At 40.3% G+C, this 19,738-nt stretch overlaps 1 protein-coding gene across 43 annotated transcripts in view; it reads right to left on the bottom strand.

Annotated features, from left to right (window-relative positions):
• Positions 1-19,738, bottom strand: part of LOC116669415 (receptor-type tyrosine-protein phosphatase delta) — a 370,303-nt gene that overhangs the window by 240,241 nt on the left and 110,324 nt on the right. For all 43 annotated transcript variants that reach the window (XM_032499288.1, XM_032499284.1, XM_032499283.1 and 40 more), the window contains exon 4: positions 17,912-17,935. The gene's annotated coding sequence lies outside the window, so the exon portion shown is untranslated. The remainder of the gene's footprint in view (positions 1-17,911; positions 17,936-19,738) is intronic.

The raw sequence follows: 19,738 nt of genomic DNA on the forward strand, positions 1-19,738 counted from the left end.
ATATATATATATATATATATATATATATATATATATATATATATATATACACTATACACTGTATAAACAAATTTAAAAAAATAGAGACTGTTGCCTTACCAAAGTGTGATTGAATTAAGGTTTAACAAACTCACTCAGTCTATCCCTTCCTCATAAAGTAATTGCGAGGCCAAATATTACAATTGGTTTAATCATTCAATGTTTACATCCATCCATAGCTTGCATTCTTTTTCACTGACTTCGCAGACACACCACTTGTCCAGTACCTAGCTCGTAGCTTTGCAGGTATATATTTAAGCCAGTCTCTGTACAGTTTTAGGAATCTCCCTACTTTTAAGCATATCATATCTTTTTTTTTAAATTAATTGTTTGACTTTAAAAGTGCTGATATGAGACACAATAATTACAAACACAATATTGGTCAAAAATAATCATGGTTAGATATTTTTCACAAATACTTCAGAGCTGTGGGGAGAAAAATCAAGAACAAAAGACAGAAAAATAAAAAGTCTGAGATTCACCCTGGACTGTACTATGTAGACATGGTCCGATACCATTTTTGTCCTTCCCGATACAGTTCTGATACCTGAACTTACGTATTACTACATATTAATATTAAGGATTATTATTACGAGTACTGATCCAATATGAAACATGAAGAAACACAAACAATGAACGCCATAGAACTTTAATTTATTATCCAGTTATAACAAAAAATCAACATAAATAAACTACTTTAACGTAGATTTTCTTTAGGGCTTTATTACGTGGTATTGAATCGGTGCATAAACTGCAGTACTTCCCGATACTGTTACCAGCGTTTTAGGCAGTATCGGAGGGGATACCGATACTGGTTTTGGTATGGAAAACATCTCTAGTACTATGTCTCACATGCAATGAACCGTAAGACTTGTACTCTCCACCTTAGTCACACCTTAGCCCCCTCAACACACACACACACACACACACATAGTTAAAAATGTGCTGTAGTTTAGAGCATGCATGGAGGCCTTTTGCAGATGTGGGGAGGGAAGCATTGGTTTTCCTCTGTTTACCAAGCAGTTTGTGGTTGAAATATAAGGTCTGTTGCAAGCTTTTAAGAACTCCTAAAACTGGCCTGGTGTCAAGTGTTGTAATTACTTCTAACATCTGGGACTTGACCTCAACACCTTCAGCTGCAGAGGGTGAGACAAGTGTGTTTCTGTCTCTCCCCCCCCTGCTGTCCCCGTCCCTTCTTGTAATGCAGGCAAATGGGAAATCAGAAACATCAATTATTCCAGTAAACAAGTTTGGCCATGTAGAACATTTAATTATACATTAAACATTAATAGCTCGGGCTTATTTCACACATCCATTAGATTGTGTTAAACGTGGATACTCAATCTTTTTAATAGAGCTTGAGTGACTGTTTTTCTAACCACGAATTTAATAAGGGAATTATAATGGTGTGTTTGGGTGGCATTGTTGTAATCGAGAAGCCTTGTCTACAGTACAAAGAAGCAATGCATGTAATGGACAAAAAAAAGCAACCATTGAAGAAAGAAATGAGACAGGAAGTGGGGGAAATATTCGGTAAGACGGACTAAGAGAGGGAAGAAGAGAGTCTGGGGGTAGGCAGACATCACTACACCATGAGCACACACCTTTTAAAGTGAGTGTTGGATAAGGGCTGTGGAAGTAAGCCCCATTTTTCTGTGAATATTACACCTCTGAGACTCAACAGTAAGATCTTCACAAGTCTTAAAAATACAGTGCAGAGACTCAACACCCAGCGGTGGTTAAGCAGAAGCTCAATATTTATGCTTGATGCCTACTAGTTGTTTGCTTTAAGCCCCCCTGTTATATCAGTATAATGGCATTCTTTTTTTTTTAGCATTAACCATTACTGAGATTTTGTCAGAGTGCCATATGTGTAGCAGATGAGAGCTATTCAATCAAAGAGTCCACCATGTATAGAACAAAAAAATTATTTATTTAATAATTTATTAATTTATTGTTTAAAGAGTGTTTTGAAAGTCATGCAAGGCAGAAAGACATCATAACTTTCAAATTACCACAGTGGCCACACCCCCACCCTCCACCTTGACCACTAAGGTCTATATAAAAGACTTAAGATACAGTATTAGGGGACCACTAAGGTCTATATAAAAGCAACTTCAGAACAGTATTAGGGGACCCTAAGGTCTGTATAAAAGAGACTTCAGATACAGTATGAGGACCACTAAGGTCTGTATAAAAGAGACTTCAGATACAGTATTAGGGGACCACTAAGGTCTATAAAAAGCAACTTCAGATACAGTATTAGGGGACCACTAAGGTCTGTATAAAAGACTTCAGATACAGTATTAGGGGACCACTAAGGCTAGTAAAAGAGACTTCAGATACAGTATTAGGGGACCACTAAGGTCTATATAAAAGCAACTTCAGATACAGTATTAGGGGACCACAGTCTATTAAAAGAGACTTCAGATACAGTATTAGGACCACTAAGGTCTATATAAAAGAGACTTCAGACACAGTATTAGGGACCACTAATTTCTATAAAATAAAGACTTCAATACAGTAATTATTGGACCACTAAGGTCTATATAAAAGAGACTTCAGATACAGTATTAGGGGACCACTAAGGCCATTAGGGACCACTAACGCCTATATAAAAGATCTAGGCATTGGTTTTATATAAGGATGAAACAGTCAGCTTATTGTCACAGACAATCTATCCAGTTGTAGCCCTCTTCCTGTCTTCACTTGTCCCTATGGCACTTTGATTGCTTGATAAGCTGGAGTGTGGTGTGAAACACAACAGAAAATGGTATTGACTGAGTTCAAGACCTTGCTTTGAGCTAGCCAATGTTGGTATATCACACAGATCAGGCAGGTCCGGGCATGAAGCCCAGCACTTGGAGAAGAGAGTGGTTTACTATATGGATGTATACTTTTATATCACAAATACAAGTATCCTTTCATTTATTTGAAAATGCTCTTGTGTCATTTGATGCTGAATATTAATTTTTCCAAATCGGGGATAGACATCTTCAGCTGTTAAATATCAAATGGTGATGTTTTGGTTGAAACACCCATTGAACAAAAAGCCATTCTTTTTTCTTTTAAGATTTGACAAAACGCATAACAAAAGTTGTTCGTGTACCCCTTTCTCTCTTTTCCTCTGTCACCTTTCGTCTATTAAACACAAAAAAACAGGAAATAAGTAGTCCACATGATATCAACACACATTTAAATTTAATTGACTGTGTCCATATGAAAATCTTAAACAGGTTCTACAATTTAGTGAGGCAAATTTGAATACAAGTATATGGTTAGGGAAGTTTGTGTGAAAGCATGAATAACTCTGTGGATGTAAGTACTTATTTAGAAACCCCTGAGGATGCGAGTGTGGGTAAACAGAAGGTTTACACTTTAAGACGGGTGCAGAAATCAACATCTTCCAGGAGGCATTCAAAAAATGTCCCAGTCCTGCACTGCAACCCGCCACTGCAGTCGCAACAAGCGGATGCAATGTGCAAAGAGTTAGGGGAATAGCATGTTCTCAAGCTGAAAGGTTGTTAATTAGTGTTCATCACACGTTCAGGGGGCGTCATTCTAAATTTAAAGATGTTGCCATCGCTATTCTTGTGGATGTGTTAGAAAAGTATATTTCCAACAACAACAACAGGAAAAGAAAAAGTTCTTTTCACTATGTTGTGTAATGCTTCTATATGTTCTGGTCTCCGGTGTGTAATGTATTATTCAGTATATCACTGACACTCTAAGTGTGTGTTCTCCCTACGGCAAATTTACGCCTCGTGTCGTTTTGCTGACAGCTCTCATACATGTATGCTTTTTTCCTTCACTACCACTTCCTGAAACACTATGGATGCAAGACAAAAATGGCAGCATCATCCGCGCATACAACATTGTTTTAAATAACAATAGAAGTGTGTGAGTAGATTACACAAACCTCTTAACCTCCAAGCATGACGTCAACGCCACATGAGTCCTGTAATCTCTTTTAAGATATTAATGTGGAAATTGAAAAAATGGAGGGTACATTTTACGGCACCTCGTAGTCAATGTTGAGAGTTATTGGTTTGGGCCTTGGTTTCCATCTTTGCTAATTGCTAACTCTGTAAAAACTATCAATCAGGTAGTCTGTGGCGTCACCTCAAGGCAAGGGACAGCACTGTTGGTCAGACAGAGAAATATGAGAATTTGGTTTCCAACCACTTCTTTCTACTGTGTCCAAAAATACAATTATGTCTCAGAAGGGGTGATGGAGAGTTGGCTCCCTACAGTAACAGCTGGCCCATGTCTGAGGCATCACATGAAATTATGTCACTGATTTGACACTAATAATGTGTGTGGCTATCGGCTGGAAGTCCAGTCATCAAATCCAGTTGCCTCTCGCAACTTGTCACTTCTGTGTCTACTGATTCTTGCACAGCTCAAGGCTGGGGTCTAGTAATTGCATAGCACAGTAAATGCTGTGCATGAGGAGTAAAAGCATTTATATTAGATACCTCACAACGAGGAGTCTGCAGCAATGAAAACACAAAACACAACACTACACACAAAATACAGCTGGTGCATCACTTTCAAAAAGTATTTAGTATTGGACAAAAAGGAATTTTGACCTGATGATGGCACTGGAGAGATAGTCTGGAGATAACCACACTTATAACTATTCAATCTTAAGGGGATATTAATGGGTGTACCAATTTCCATTGCAATTCATCCAAAAGTAGAGATATCTTTTTTTTTAAAGATTATTTTTTTGGGCATTTTAGGCCTTTATTTCTACAGGACAGATGAAGTCATGAAAGGGGAGAGAGAGAGAGTGGGGGGGGAGAGAATGACATGCAGCAAAGGGCCGCAGGTCGGAGTCAAACACGTGGTTGCTGCATCAAGGAGTACACCTCTATATGTGTGCGCCCGCTCCACCAACTGGGCCAACCTGGCCACAATAGTGAGATCTGACTCAAGCTACACATGTGAACATTATGGTGGCACTTTAGAAAATGTCAATGGATCACCAAGTTATCATGATACATCTTCTAGGAACCATATCCGTACAATATTTTGTGCCACAGATGTTAAGATGTTTCATGACATACAGTACGTGGACATTTTTACCTGCTGGTGGTGCCAATGGAAAAGTCAAGGCATCATCAAAGTCATTGAGATTCATCCTCTGGGCATCGTGGAGATATGTACCAATCACTTGGCAAATGACCAATTTTTTAGCCATGTCACTAGCATTGTTTTAAAAATATGTATGTCATTTAAATAAGATACAGAATGATTGTTTTAATCCCTCATGTTACAGTCTTGACAAAATACCAAACACACTATCATCCAAATGCGTAGTATATAACATGTTTACTGAAGACTGGGTAACTATTAATGACAGTTGTAAAAATTATGTTTTGTATAAAAAATTAAAAATATGTACAAGATCTTTGTACGTGTAATATGGAACGGTTGAGTATAGGATTTCTCTTTCACACATTACAGTTCAGCAGCTACAGCTTAGTTGAAACATAATGCTTAATAAAAGATCACATAGCTGAAACCTAGTCCGTTTTTTTCCGTTGGCCCATCGCTTCACTTTCCACCAAATTTAATTAAAATCCGCTAAATTCACTGCGAGATACAAACAATCAGACCAACAGACAGGCAGACAAACTGGACTGCAAACGTAACCTCGTTGGCAGACGTACTAACAGTAGCATCGTGTAATCTACAAACTCTGACAATAGACTCTTCCTAAACTTAAACTCTTAAAACTTCCACGATGCATTTTATGTACTGTGGTTATTCACTGCCACTTTCATTGTGGAAACTGAACATATTAAACAATGCAGCAAATACATAGTTTGCAGAAGTTAAGACGTCGTTGAAGAGAATGAATGGGATCCCAAACATGTATTGCAAAGACGATGCACAATGCCCAAGCAGTGCAGCAGTCTACAGCATAGAGCCTGCTGTAGCAGCTGAGAAAATGGCCAGCAGCGTGTATTGACTGTGAAATACAGTCCATTTCATACGGTGTGGAAGCGTGGTTGATGAGAAGAAAACACTCTCACCATGGCAACATGAGAGGAATGTTTTCACAAAGACTTAGTAAATAGTATTGATTGGAAATTCCACTTGAGTTTGATAACCAACGCTTGTCTCTTGAACTATTTATTCTTTGTAACTGTGATGCAATTTTCTGTACTGTTGAAAATGAAAATGAAGTGTCTTAAAATTAAACTGAATGGGTAGAGTTTCTTTTTCCTAAAACATCTCTCATCCTCTCTGTTATATTGTGGTCATTGGGTATGATGTAACTGTAAAGACTTCCGCCTACTTTTGTCCCCGGTAATAACGTCTCCAATTCTAATCTGAAAAAAATAAACAGTAATCTCCAATAAAGTCAAGCAGCTGCTTGCACTGGCAGTGTGAAGGGGTCCCCCCCCACCACATTGTGTTGCAGGATCATCTGGGTTCTTTCCATTTCCCCGGTTCTGCAGTGTTGTACTTGGTACTAACACAGACCTTCACTGGCAGTCGGGTGTGCAGCCGGGGCTTGTGTGAGCTCAACCCTGACTGTCCCTCACACACCCCGGAGCCTTGTGAAAAATGAGACCGTGGAGAATGAGATAATAACATTATGGAAGGGGAGTGTGTGGATTTGCGATGGACTCATGCGCATCGGAATGTGTGTGTGCGTGCGCTATGGAGCGTGCACCTGTAGCCTGTGCGGAACATAATTGTGTCCTCCCATGTGTAAAAACTATCAATCAGGTTCACTTAATGTTGTGTCATTATGGGTAAATTAAAATTCCACAGTGATCGATAGGGTATTGACTGTCATATTATGAGTGTACAGTGCATGATGATTAATCCTTTTGAACTCATTCCAAATTTATTCTGGATATTCATTTTGTGTTTGTGTGGCCAATGGGGAGCAACTAGATGGGCAGACTCAATATTTACAAAAGCATGGCCATACTACATAATGAGTTTACTGTTTACACGTGAATTAGCATTGTGTGCTGTCATATAGCTTGATAAGACAGTGAATGGTTCCTTTTGGATGTCTGCCTGAGATTTGGCATGTTAGCCTATTCACACATGCCAGAGCTGCTGAAAATCTCTCTCTCCAACCAGGGCTGATTATTGTCACGAATCAGTATTTAGACAAAATACTGGCATGAGGACAAAGCAGACAAAACAAAGCAACTGGAGAGGATATATCACATTACAATTGCATAGCTGCACTGAATGCATTCATTGTTACTTTTTTGGTTAGAAAGTACGTGATATATGAATAAAGCAGTGTTCTGATTCCAAGACAGCTCCAATACTGCCTAAAACGCTGCTATCGGTGTCGGGAAGTACTGGAGTTAATGTACCAATCCGATACCACGTATTAAAGCCTTAAAGAAAATCTACGTAAAAGTAGTTTATTTTTGTTTTTTTGTTGTTGTTATAACTGACTGTCAAACTGGATAATAAAATAAAGTTCTGTGGCGTTCATTGTTTGTGTTTCTTCATGTTTCACAAAGAGTTTAAGCTGAGCCAGACCGACAACAAAGATAGAAATCATTTCACATCCATACAGCGATAGTAGTATACAGCTGTTAAAACATAATAAAATACACAACACTGGTTTCGGATCAGTACTCGGTATCGGCCGATGCACAAGTTGTGGTATCAGAATTGGTATCGGGAAGCAAAAAATGGTATCGGACCATGTCTAGTTTTACTACACGTGTCAATAATCAGTCACTTTTTCACTTGGTGTTTCAATGGCAGCAATCCGTTATACATGCTTATCCTCCATTTAGGGCTTCCGCTGTCTCTACTGTATCATTTATGTGTGTGGCAACATGTCATTTATCTGAGCCTTAAGCACTGCCAACAGTATGGTTTTCTTTTCAAAACTCCCATTTTGTGTCAAATCCGGAAGTATCATCTGTTTCCATTCCATGCAGTTTTCCCAAGAGCTTTATAATGATGTGTTTGAAAATCCTTCTGGCTCTGTAACAAAGTGCTATTCATTCGAGAGAGGTAGACACACGGACCAAGACTGCAAGCGGAAGTGTGCATTCTAAGTGTGTGTGTTTTTCTTTATTTCCGTGTGTGTTGGGCCCTGTATAATAGTGCGCATGACACAGAGTGTGTGAGTGAGGCAGACAGATAATCTCTGCCTGCCGTTCAGTGTGTACGCTTCTTTGTAAGTGCTCCCTTATTTTCCATTATGACTTAAGCACAAGAGGCATTAGCGACACTGAGTGAAAGCTATGCCTGATTTAATAATATTGCTCATCCAATTTAACAAGACCAGATTATGTTAATATAATCATAATGCACCCAACTCAACTTAGCCTCACTGAATGTCCGCCTTGGAAATTACCTGTTCTAGCTCAGTAATTAATATAGTTCAGACGCTGATGACATGATTTTACCAAAAGAGACACTGATATAGTTCATCATCTTTTTGGAGAAGAAATTATTTTTTTCCCTGTAATTCTGTTTCTTCTCCATGCCCAAAGCCTTTTATATTTTGTAATTGCACTGGTGAAAGTGAGTCTTGTGCTTCCGTTTGATACATTTGTGCGAGTCTTTGCACTAAGATGGCTAAATCTGTTTTGCTTGCCTCTGTTATGAATGCGAAAAGTTTTCCAACAAACTATTAAGTACTCTGAGGTGGGTCATTGTGTGCATGACATAGTGTGTGAGCTCTATGTGTTGAGCTTTCAATGTACAAACCCACTAGAAAATGTGAAACAATTCAAAACTGTAAAGTGACTACAATTCTAACTGTGGAGAAGAAGGATATAAATAACAAACTATGTTTGTGGTGGAAATCTAGGGGGAGGAATAAAAATATGGAAGAGATTATTCACTGCCATTGACTACTGAGTGTCAGCTTGTTATTCTTGCATACAGTACCTTGCTTTCCCTTATTTGCATGCCATCTTTCAAGTGAGGTGATTATCATGCCAAGTCAAAGTGGAAAGTTTGGGAACGAGAGAAGAAAAGAATTGAGAGCCGGGTGCACGGTAACAAGATAACAAATTAATGATAGGTGGGTACTGCTGAGGTGAAAAAAACAATGTGATGATGCTATTGTATGATTGATTTCCGTGGCCTGACAGTCACATTGTGTTATTTAAACTGCTCTGTGTGAAACAACTTGTCTATATCTATTAAGAAATAGCAAATATCAGCAGCTTGAAAGTTGTATTCCGAGGTAATGTGTCTTGGTTTGTTTTGGAGTCAGTTTCCACTGGTTACTAAGGTGGAGTAGACACTTCCTCAAAACAATGCACCAATTAAGAACTCAAGACACAAACAGAACAAAAACATGTTCTTTCAAAAAGCTACGTTGGGACTAATGTAATTGCACCACGCACTCTTTTCAATTCATTGAATGCAGAAATTGTGAATATGCATTGGCTTGATTCTCTGACAGTTGTGCCTAGAAATGCATTTAAATAGCCACAGCCATCTGGTTGCATGGTGCATCTCTTTAAAACCTCCTGAAATGTATTTGGAGAGTAGATCCACTCCTCCACTAAGCGTGCTTGGGCAGCAAGGCGAAGCTTGTGCTTTTGGCTAATACAATATTTCCAAGCTATGATCAGTTTTAGGCAACTAAAATACTTGGTTAAGGTTAGGGAAAGATAATGGTTATCGTGATGAGAGGGTAAACGGAATTGCTTGGATGGGACCCAAAAATTCTGGTTTCCTGCAGTAAAGTCAGACTCATAAAATAAACACATGGACAGTAAAACACAGGGCTAAGACATTTTTGAGATGTTGCTTCTATTTGTAACCGAAGCTTTGTCTTATGGTGAGAATAGTGGTGAGATTACAACTGTGCTTCCTGTAAACACAGCGGTTAATTAACCTCCTCATATGTGTCAAATCCATGGTCACTGTTCTGTGGTTACCCCAAAGGGTAATCCTTTAGCAAGGCTTGTGGACGCTAGAGCCCCCAAGCAAACACGAAACCTTCTGTAATTTTCCTTTTTGACCTGCAGGAATGTCACTGCACATCTCAGAACGGGGGGAAAAAAAGCAGCCTGGCTTAAATTTCCCATCTGGCTTCAGGCCTTAATCCGTACCAAGGGACAGTTGAGGACACATGTATTTACAGACCTGTGTTCTCCGTATGGGAGGCCTCAAAAGACTAATTAACACAGGTTTCTCTTTTGGTGTCGTTCAAGAAAGTGAACAGGGACATGATGGAATACTGTGTACATAGACATCTACAGGGTCAATATGATCCTCTACGCATCCATGCTTTGCTGCTCTAAACTCAAGTGCATTGACACTTGCTGCAATGTTAAAGGTAATTAAAAAAATCAAAGAATCTAATACATCAGACCTGGGCCGGCCGGGCGCCACGAGAGGTCTTAAGCTCCCTCAGTTGTGTTTTCTTTGCCTCCTTAGTTCACCGCATAGCGATCAACGCTGAAGATGTTGGGAGCATATGAAACCAGACGATGTAAGGAATCCATTGGTACCAGCATTGACATGCTCGCTTTTCGGGTGCAAGGGATAATAACGCTACAAATGTAGGTTGACTGTAATTTTGAAAACAAATTGCCCTCTTACAATTTTTAACAGCCCCTCATTCAAATCATCCTGGCGGCAGGACTGCACCAAACCCATTATTTTTTGTATTGTGTTCACATTATATGGTCGTAAATGTTTCTGAATGATAAAGGGCTATAGTAGTTTCCTTATCACTCCAAAACTAGACTTTAACATCGGGTCAAGCGTTAATTGGTCTTTTAGTTGGCAAAGTTTAGCAAAGACTATAAAAGGTAAATTAAACAAAAGAAAGGAAACCAATGACTTTTAAATTTAAGGTTCAAAAGATCAAAATGTGATAGGTTACGCTTTTAAATGTTATTATGGCTTGTCTACACAGTTGGCATTAACTACAGGAAGTGTGTATTGGGCTTTTACAACGCAAACCGCATTGTGCCTAAAAACACAATGAAACCGCCATGTGCAGTCAGCTGTGTGCATTTTATGTGCACCTGGAAGTGACATAATGCATACAAAGTGCACAGGCCGACCAATAGGTTGATCCTACTGGAACCGTGGCCCCAGGCTCGAGTAAAAACTTGGTTTTCAAGTTTAGACCCAATTTTGATGACACAATGTAATATTACCTTAGTCCAATGGAAAACTCTTTTCAATGCAAGATTTGCTGTGATATCCTTTGCATTGAATTGATAATCCACAAAAAACAAATTAGCTTGTGTCACATTGCGTCTGTCATAGGATAATGCTGTACATCTGAGCAAATGAACACAGCCTGTCTCTGACACCCACGGAACATGCTACTCTAATACCAACGTCCAGCCTGTACTGTACTTGGCATGTCAGGCTGGCAGATGGGTCGGGCACCCAGCAACCTCTGACATTTAACCTTCAGAGAAGCAAGGCCATGGATTCTGTCCAGTGGTCTTCATCATTCTCGAATGTTCTGCCAAAATGGATGAAGGACACTTGGGCCAACTTGGGCCAGATGCTGTGTCAAAGGAGACCATATGACTTCACAGCTGATATTCCAACAGATTTCCTTGGTAATACAAAACGTTTTGGGCCATAGAAACCACAGCATATTAAGCAGTATCTTTCCAATAGATGCAGAAAATGGTACATGTACATATGGAGAGGAACTTTATTTTATCAACCACATCTGTGTTTCTGCAAGCGACTGGGAAAAAAACTGTTCTTCGCACAAACGACCTCGTCAACATGAGATAACGGAATGATGTAGAATCAAGTTTTGTTATGGCTGCACCCTTAATCAGCTGAGCCTATTGTGTCAGTCGTTTGACTGCCTTTGTTCATTTAATGACTGAACCCTGAAGACACAATAGAACATTATATTTTTGAAGAGCGGGCTAATTAACGCTGCTTATTAGTGAGACATCAACACTGGAATAACAAAAGAAAAAGGAAAGCTACAGGGTTTGGATGGGATGCATACTGTGACATATCAGATGTTTCTACATGAGTTGAAACTTAACATAAAAGGGATGACAAAACTGAAAGCAAGAGAGAGAGTAAATTTAAAAAAGCACCGTAGGTGATTAAAACATAATATTAAGCCCTTGCTGAAAAATAATGACTCTAAAATAAGAACAAACGTAGTCGGTGTAAGAAAATGGCACTGGCCTTGAAGCAAGGTGTGCCAAGTCCTGAGGACTTATACAATTAGGCTTCTTATTGTAAGCTAGGACTATCGCTTAGAAACCTTTTGACACATTGATGTTCATAATGAATTTGGTGTAGTGTGTTAAGGACTGAAACATACCAATATAAAACTATTTCTGTATGCCTCGGGAGAGAAGCTTTTCATCATTAGCACTTCTTCTGCTACTGTGGACTTCCTAATCCACACAGGAGGCTAAGATCAATTTTCTAGTGCATCTGATTTGTGTCCAACGCCATTTTGTCATGTTGGGCCGTGGAAGACTGAGCCACTTGCTGAAGCAAGCAAGGCTTTGATTGACATTCAGCTTCATGTAGGCATGCAACACATAGAGGGTTTGGTAAACATGCTTCCCTTCCACTGTTGGAACAGAGTGCCTTACTGGGGTGGTTAGGTTGGGATGGCAATTCCAGTTGTCATTAGTCGGAGAGAGAGGGAAAAACAACACCTTCTTGACATAGACATAGTTGCTGATACTGACTCTGATTTCTCTTTATACGGAAAAATAGATAAAAAACCATGCCCGGCATCAACCATGTTTAACTTGTAAGATCATGTTTAAAGTACAAGGAAAATATAGAATGAAGGTTGCTAGACAGGGATAGGGAGTTTGAGCCGACCCGAATCTTAGGCATAATAATAAATAAATAAGCAAATATTTTTTTGCAGAGCTTTGAAATTACATAAAACAGATCAAACGGCAAGCGAATTGGGTGCCCACTGCCCCTCAGCACATACTCAAACACACATACACTTTGTCCTGTGAAGTGAGCATCTGATGATTGGCTGCAGAAACACTCATAGAACAGGAATACAGGGAAAGAGAGAGAGGACACCTTAATGTGTTATCACCATATGCTGTTAGCTACTGATGGATGCCGCTCTCGCAGGCACTGGAGCAACTTATCGCATTTGCTGGTGACACTGTCGCCGCTGATAGAGTTAAAGATAAGCCATCTGTTCGTAACAGCAGCACTGCTTCACTTGCAGGGATAGGGGTGTCTAAAGTGTACACGACTCTGCGTGGTGTTTGCCTAAATTACTGTTGCACAACATCCTCAAAGCATCTATGTGCAAAGCATGGATAGTTGCATGTGTGATCATCTGCCGTGATGAGTGATTATGAAAATATCAACATGGCCTTAAATGACCCATGACATGGTGCTCTTTGGATGCTGTTATGTAGACCTTAGTGGTCCTAATACTGTATCTGAAGTTTCTTTTATATAGACCTTAGTGGTCCCCCAGTACTGTATCTGAAGTCTCTTTTATATAGACGTATGTGGTCCCCATAATCTGTATTGAAGTCTCTTTTAATAGACCTAGTGGTCCCCTAATACTGTATCTGAAGTCTTTTATGTAGACACTTAGTGGTCCCCTAATATGTACCTGAAGTCTCTTTTATATAGACCTGTGGTGCCAATATCAACTCTGAAGTTCTTTTATAGACCTATTGGTCCCCTAATATGTATCTGAAGTCTCTTTATATAGACCTTAGTGGTCCCCTATACTGTATCTGAAGTCTCTTTTATATAGACCTTAGTGGTCCCCTAATACTGTATCTGAAGTCTCTTTTATTAGACCTAGTGGTCCCCTAATACTGTACTGAAGTTCTTTTATGTAGACCTTAGTGGTCCCCTAATATGTACCTGAAGTCTCTTTTATAGACCTTAGTGGTCCCTAATACTGATCTGAAGTCTCTTTTATTAGACCTTAGTGGTCCCCCATACTGATCTTGAAGTCTTTTATATAGACCTTAGTGGTCCCCTAATACTGTATCTGAAGTTTCTTTTATATAGGACCTTTGTGGTACCCTAATACTGTATCTGAAGTTTCTTTTATATAGACCTTAGTGGTCCCCTAATACTGTACGAATGAAGTCTCTTTCCTGAAATCCAGCCTTGGTGCAGAATTCCAGCCACTAGAGCCGGTCCCACAATGAGCTTTCCGTAGTATGTGCCATTCCTGAGTCTGTAGCTTTTGAGGAGGAGGGGGAGGGGGCAAGATGGAGGCTGTGGGCTGTGGCCTTGACTAACTGCCACTTTGCTCGTTTAATAGTCATGATGTCTCTCTCTCTCATGGGTGGGCCAAATTCTCTGGGTGGGCAAAGCAGAGAAAGGGGAGGTAATCTTGCTCCTTATGACCTTATAAGATCAGGCTGGGGGTAAGTCATATTAATGTTAAAAAAAACCTCAAAGTGACATTTTCAGGCCATGGGACCTTTCATAAATAAGAGGAGAGGAGTGACACGTTCTGCCAACATAATGCAATGTAAGCAGGTTTCTCAGAGGCGGCTGTAAAAGTGAACACTTGGTGAATCTGTCACTCTTGTCCTATTGCTGTAGAATGTATGCAAAGTCACGCTAACAAGCTATCAGTCACATTTCTTGTTAACATCCTACCTTGCAGTAGTTGGTGTTTTTTTTTTTTTTTTTAAAGAGTCGGGGGAAAAAATCAACATACAGCAACTTTAAGCTACCTCAAGAGCTTTTGATAAGGCCAGGAGGCTTTTGACACGCTTGAGAAACTCACCATTAGCGAAATGGCCTGTTACCCAGAGGGCAAAGCTAAAAGAAAGAAAGCACCAAGATAAAGACCCACCATAGGAACAAGGTTATTCTCTAATGGTTTGGGGTTATGACTGCATACTTGCTCTCCACACAAGCATTCCTGTGAGGCCTTTGAAGCCGAGATCATTGCTAAAACATATATTCTGTTGTGTACAACTTTCCCTTATATATTCTCTTTTTTAGAGAGTATGATGGCATCACTCATACGCAACACATCACTATAGGTACTGCACATAATTAGAAAAAAAAATACATATGATTGTAATCAAGCAGTTCTTGATATTTTGAGTACTACGTAACAACATTTATTCCGGGCATGATAAGCCCAGATGGACATTTGAAAAGTTTTGAACAGCATTGTTCTTCTCCTGAGAGATGAATGAACCAGAACCATTTCAGAAGAATCCATTCCTGAGTATTACAAAGCTAGCATTGCTTTGGATACTGTCCAGACTGGCCTTTCATAATTTTTACCAAGCAAATATCTACTTTTAGACTTCAACAGCGTAATGGTGTTTGCTTAACTGAGCAGCCAGCAATCACTCTCTTCTGTGCCAGTGTCATATCAGTGATCAAGTGTGGCTCAGTTCCTGTCTGAGAGGAGGGCTGCCAGATATAATGCAATAATAACTGGTGCACAGCTTGTCTAAGGGAACCAAGGTCCTATTTCACTGCTGTTGATACAGGGATTAACTCTTTGCACTCTTTCTCTACCATCTCTGAAGCCCTTGAGCTTCCGAGAGCATAATGAGCCAATTGTAATTCCTCACCGATAGCTTTGTATTAAAGAGTGTATGAACAAAAGAAACACTGGACATTTCTACTCCAAGTCAAAAGACTGAACTTAGAGTAGTCTCAAAGGCAGAAACATGTTTTTGCCTCATTATTCTATGATGGGGACAGACACAACTGCCTGTACCGGATCTTAAGGGAGAGACACTTTGCAAAGGGGGGTATCTGGAAATCCCCACACAAAAGTATAAAACCCAAATTCTGATCTTCATCTCTTATCGTGAATCAGCAGCATAGCAGAATCCGGCTGCAAATTGAGTTTAATTAATAGCTAATGAATGCCTGGAAATAATAATACCATTTGAGTAAAATGAAGGCTATTCCACAGCACTTAGTGGCTGCATCTGCTATGGCCACATGTCATGTGATAAACATCTTTCAAGCATCCATTATCTCGACATTATTTAGAGCTTTCACTGTAGCAGGTGGCTCTCATCTTATATGAATTGCTGACCTTGAAATAATGTAAATGCATCAACTAGATGTGATGTGTTTAAAATCGTAACAGCTTTTAGTCTCGACAAGGAGCACTCCTCTTATCTGACATAGTGGACGTGAACCTGCACTGCTCCCCCACAGATGCCTAGTGTGATGTTTGACAGATTTCTCCCTCTCCAGCTAGGCTCACAGTAAATGTCCATCTGGCAGCGTCCCATGGGTACTTATTATTCTCAGCTAGCCAGGGGTTTTCTGTTTCCGAGCAGTCAGCCAGCGCCTGCCTCAAAGAGTTGAGAGCCGGACCAGAACTGCTTGCAGATGCTGAGCCGGGTAGCCAAACTGTGCTAGTGTAGTGGCATGGCACTGGGTTTTCAATTACACAATGAGGTGGTGGTCTCCCACAACTGCCCAAGTAAGAAAAGTCAAGGGGGCTGATAACATCTATGTATTTGAGACAAAAAAACAACAATTAAGAGTAACATCAAGGAATGCCAGTGTTCTCATTTGTCCAATTGACTCGTTCCACCTTGAAGATGAGATGATGGATTTCCCCCTCATGAACAGATGCTCAGAACCATGGGTAGTGTTGAGAGATCCTGCTGTCCCGGTCTGAGGTACAGCTATGGTGGATTCAATCATGCAGTTGACCTCTATCACACTCGTGCAGCCTGCTGAGTGTCTCCAGAAACAGTCAAAACATTGGATGCTACACTTGTTTTGGCATTCAGCAGCTGAGATTGTTTTCACATTGGGGTCGCTTCTTTCAACCAGAGTTCCGTTGTTCACCAGATCACTAGGCCTGCTAGTCTGCTGTCAGCCTTGCTCGCCACTACCACAATCGGTGGTTTGCTTGCACAGGCCTTGCGCAACACTGGGCAGTTGTTAGCATCATTGCCAGGAAGTAATTGGCGCCATTTTGATATAAAAAAATAAGTTAAAAGTCTGCTTACCAATCACTTCCTCCATTTAAAAAAGAAAAGAAAAAAGTTCTGATCTCAAATCTTTATTAAATGTTATTACTTGTATAGCTAACAATTGAACAAAGCCATCAATGATGTCTGATAAAGACACAAGTATACTAATCTCAGATCAACTTGTATTGGTTTACCAATTGTAGGCACAGCCTATATATATATATATATATATATATATATATATATATATATATATATATATATATATATATACCTCCACAGTATGCATAACTAGGTTTGGATATGACCAATTGTTTAAACCACTCATGAATTTGGACTGAATTGACAGCGCGAGCCTGTCACTTGAGCCTTCTAAAAAGTGAGCATAAAGTAAAAAAGAAAAAAGAAAAAAAAAGAATTAGAAGATGGTCCCTAAGGGACGTTTGTTAAGCTCTCCCCCGGAAACAGGACATCCAAGGCTATGTCACCATATGGACTCTGTTGGTGTCCACAGCACCAGGGGTTTCATGTTGATATGTGCAGTCAGAAAGAGCAGAATGGTTCACAGCTTAACATATGAGATATTTCCTCACACCCACCGTGGTGTGGAAACAGACACCATCCGTGCTGTGGTTGTTTAAGTCAACACTGCCGGCGTATTCTTTGAACAATCTGGGCCATGTGATTCTCATTTGAATAAAATTCAAATTGAAAGCACAGAGCACACAATCCGCTTGCCAGAAAAAGCAACCATTGTGTATTCCCATGCACACGTGGGGAAATGGGATGGGTGAGGACTGCAGAGCATCGCACACCTTGCTGAGCAAACAGCAGCAGCTTGGTGTCTCTTGGACTCCTCCCCCCCTCTTCCTTATTGACGCAGTCACATCACTCCCCAACACACATGACAACTCAAACATGACTCTTACTCTTGAGAACAGTGCGATGAGAAATTAAATGAGTCTTACCTAGAGGGGAATAGTTGGTCACACCTGGAAGCGGGCCATTGGGGACAAGAGGGAGAAGGGGGGCGGGAAATAACAGGGAGAGAAAGAGAGAAGAGAAACGTCAGCAAATTACAATGAACAGCAAGCTAAACTTCAATGCAGGCTGAGGCTGTCACTAGCTCCCCTGAAAAATGATAGTGTCCCCGCATTGTATGGGCTGGGGTTCAAAGAACAGTCCCTGTCAAGAGGGCGGCGTCATTTATCAATCGAGGGACATGAAACGACCGAGATAGTTTTCCCTGAGGACCCAAAATTTGTGCAACTTGCATTATTATTTGCCAGTATTTCAAGATTCTGAGGGTGGAGGCAGAGAGGATGTAAGCAGAAACCCAATCTGTTACTGACAAGCTTTTTCCTTTTATGCACCAGTGTAACATAACCACTGAACAAACAAATGTGCTCACACAAACATGCACCAAGTTGTTCCCCTCTCTCCGTATGTGTCTGAGGTAATTTAGCGGCCCTCACATACAGTATCTCTCGCCCCGTGCTCTCGGACCTTTGCTACATTTCCCCGACAATAGTTTGACAGCCGACGTCCAACAGCCTAATGGAATGGCAGTCCCACATTACTTAGAGTGGCCCAAGCACAAACCAAAAAAACAGTATGCTTAAAAAAAAAAAAGCAACATTTAACCACATTGTCACTGTGTCACCGCCTGACAGTCATATCTCCAAAGATTGTAAAGGGATACTAGAATACCTGCACTCTCCTCAGCTGAAAAATATACCCTGGATTTCCCTTACTGCATGCAGTTTTCCTCTTTCTTTTTTACAATTAAAGTGGTCCCTCTATGAATGTACTCTATTCTAAAGTACAGTTGTGCTTTCTGGTAAATGTGCAATAAAACAAGGGAATGGAGTGAGCTGACAATAACTGGGTGTAGTGTGAGGGAAATGGTAGGCTCAGGACTAAATCAGAGTTACAAATGCTTACCAGAGCAGTCTAGTTGTGTTGCTAAGCAGAAATTGCCTGTGATATGATTTATCACCAATGATGACTATCCCCCTGCATTCACTTACATTTTTTTTGTGCGGATGCGACAAATCCCAAGGGGATCAACGAAGGGGGAGTGTGATTACAATATCTGTTTTGCTCGTGAGAACAAATCTACTTTCAGGGAGATTGGGGGGGTGGAGACTGGGGTTCATTCTCTGGGATGCTCATTACCATTCTGTCTGACACACATTCACACTCGCTGCTACTGTTGTTGCTAAACAGAGAGCTCATCGGAGGACCTTGAAGCTTCATGCCGGGAAAATTGGACCCAGGGGAGATGGTGGCAGGGACTGATGTCAGGCTTCAAGAGCCACTAGAAGCACCTGGGGTTTCACTGACATTAGCAACGTGTTGTTTGGTAAAGCGCGAGTGAGAGACCAAGACACTTGAAGGGATGGCAGTGAAAGACAACACTAAAAATGGAGAGGAGACGAGTGGGATGTGGCAACATTTCCAATTTGATACATTCCAGCATTAAGTTTAAATGCCAAAGATCCATGGCAGATTTAAAAAATAAAAGACTGAAGAATCACAACAACACAACTTACATTACCAAAAATGATTCCTGATATTATCTACAACTTAGCAAACCATTCATGCTAAAATATAAGAGAGGTGAATAACATCTTCTTGTGATCACATGTTGCGTTTTTTAATAGAGGCACTTTTTACAGCGGAGTGAAGATTATTGATTTTTCCTCCGTTCTATGGTGGAAATTTGGAAGCCTGGCCAATCAAAAGCAGTGGAGGTAGCGTGGGCCTAAGTGGTTTAAACCAGCAGGGATGGT

This window comes from Etheostoma spectabile, chromosome 19, assembly GCF_008692095.1.
Source record: "Etheostoma spectabile isolate EspeVRDwgs_2016 chromosome 19, UIUC_Espe_1.0, whole genome shotgun sequence".
NCBI lineage: Eukaryota > Metazoa > Chordata > Actinopteri > Perciformes > Percidae > Etheostoma > Etheostoma spectabile.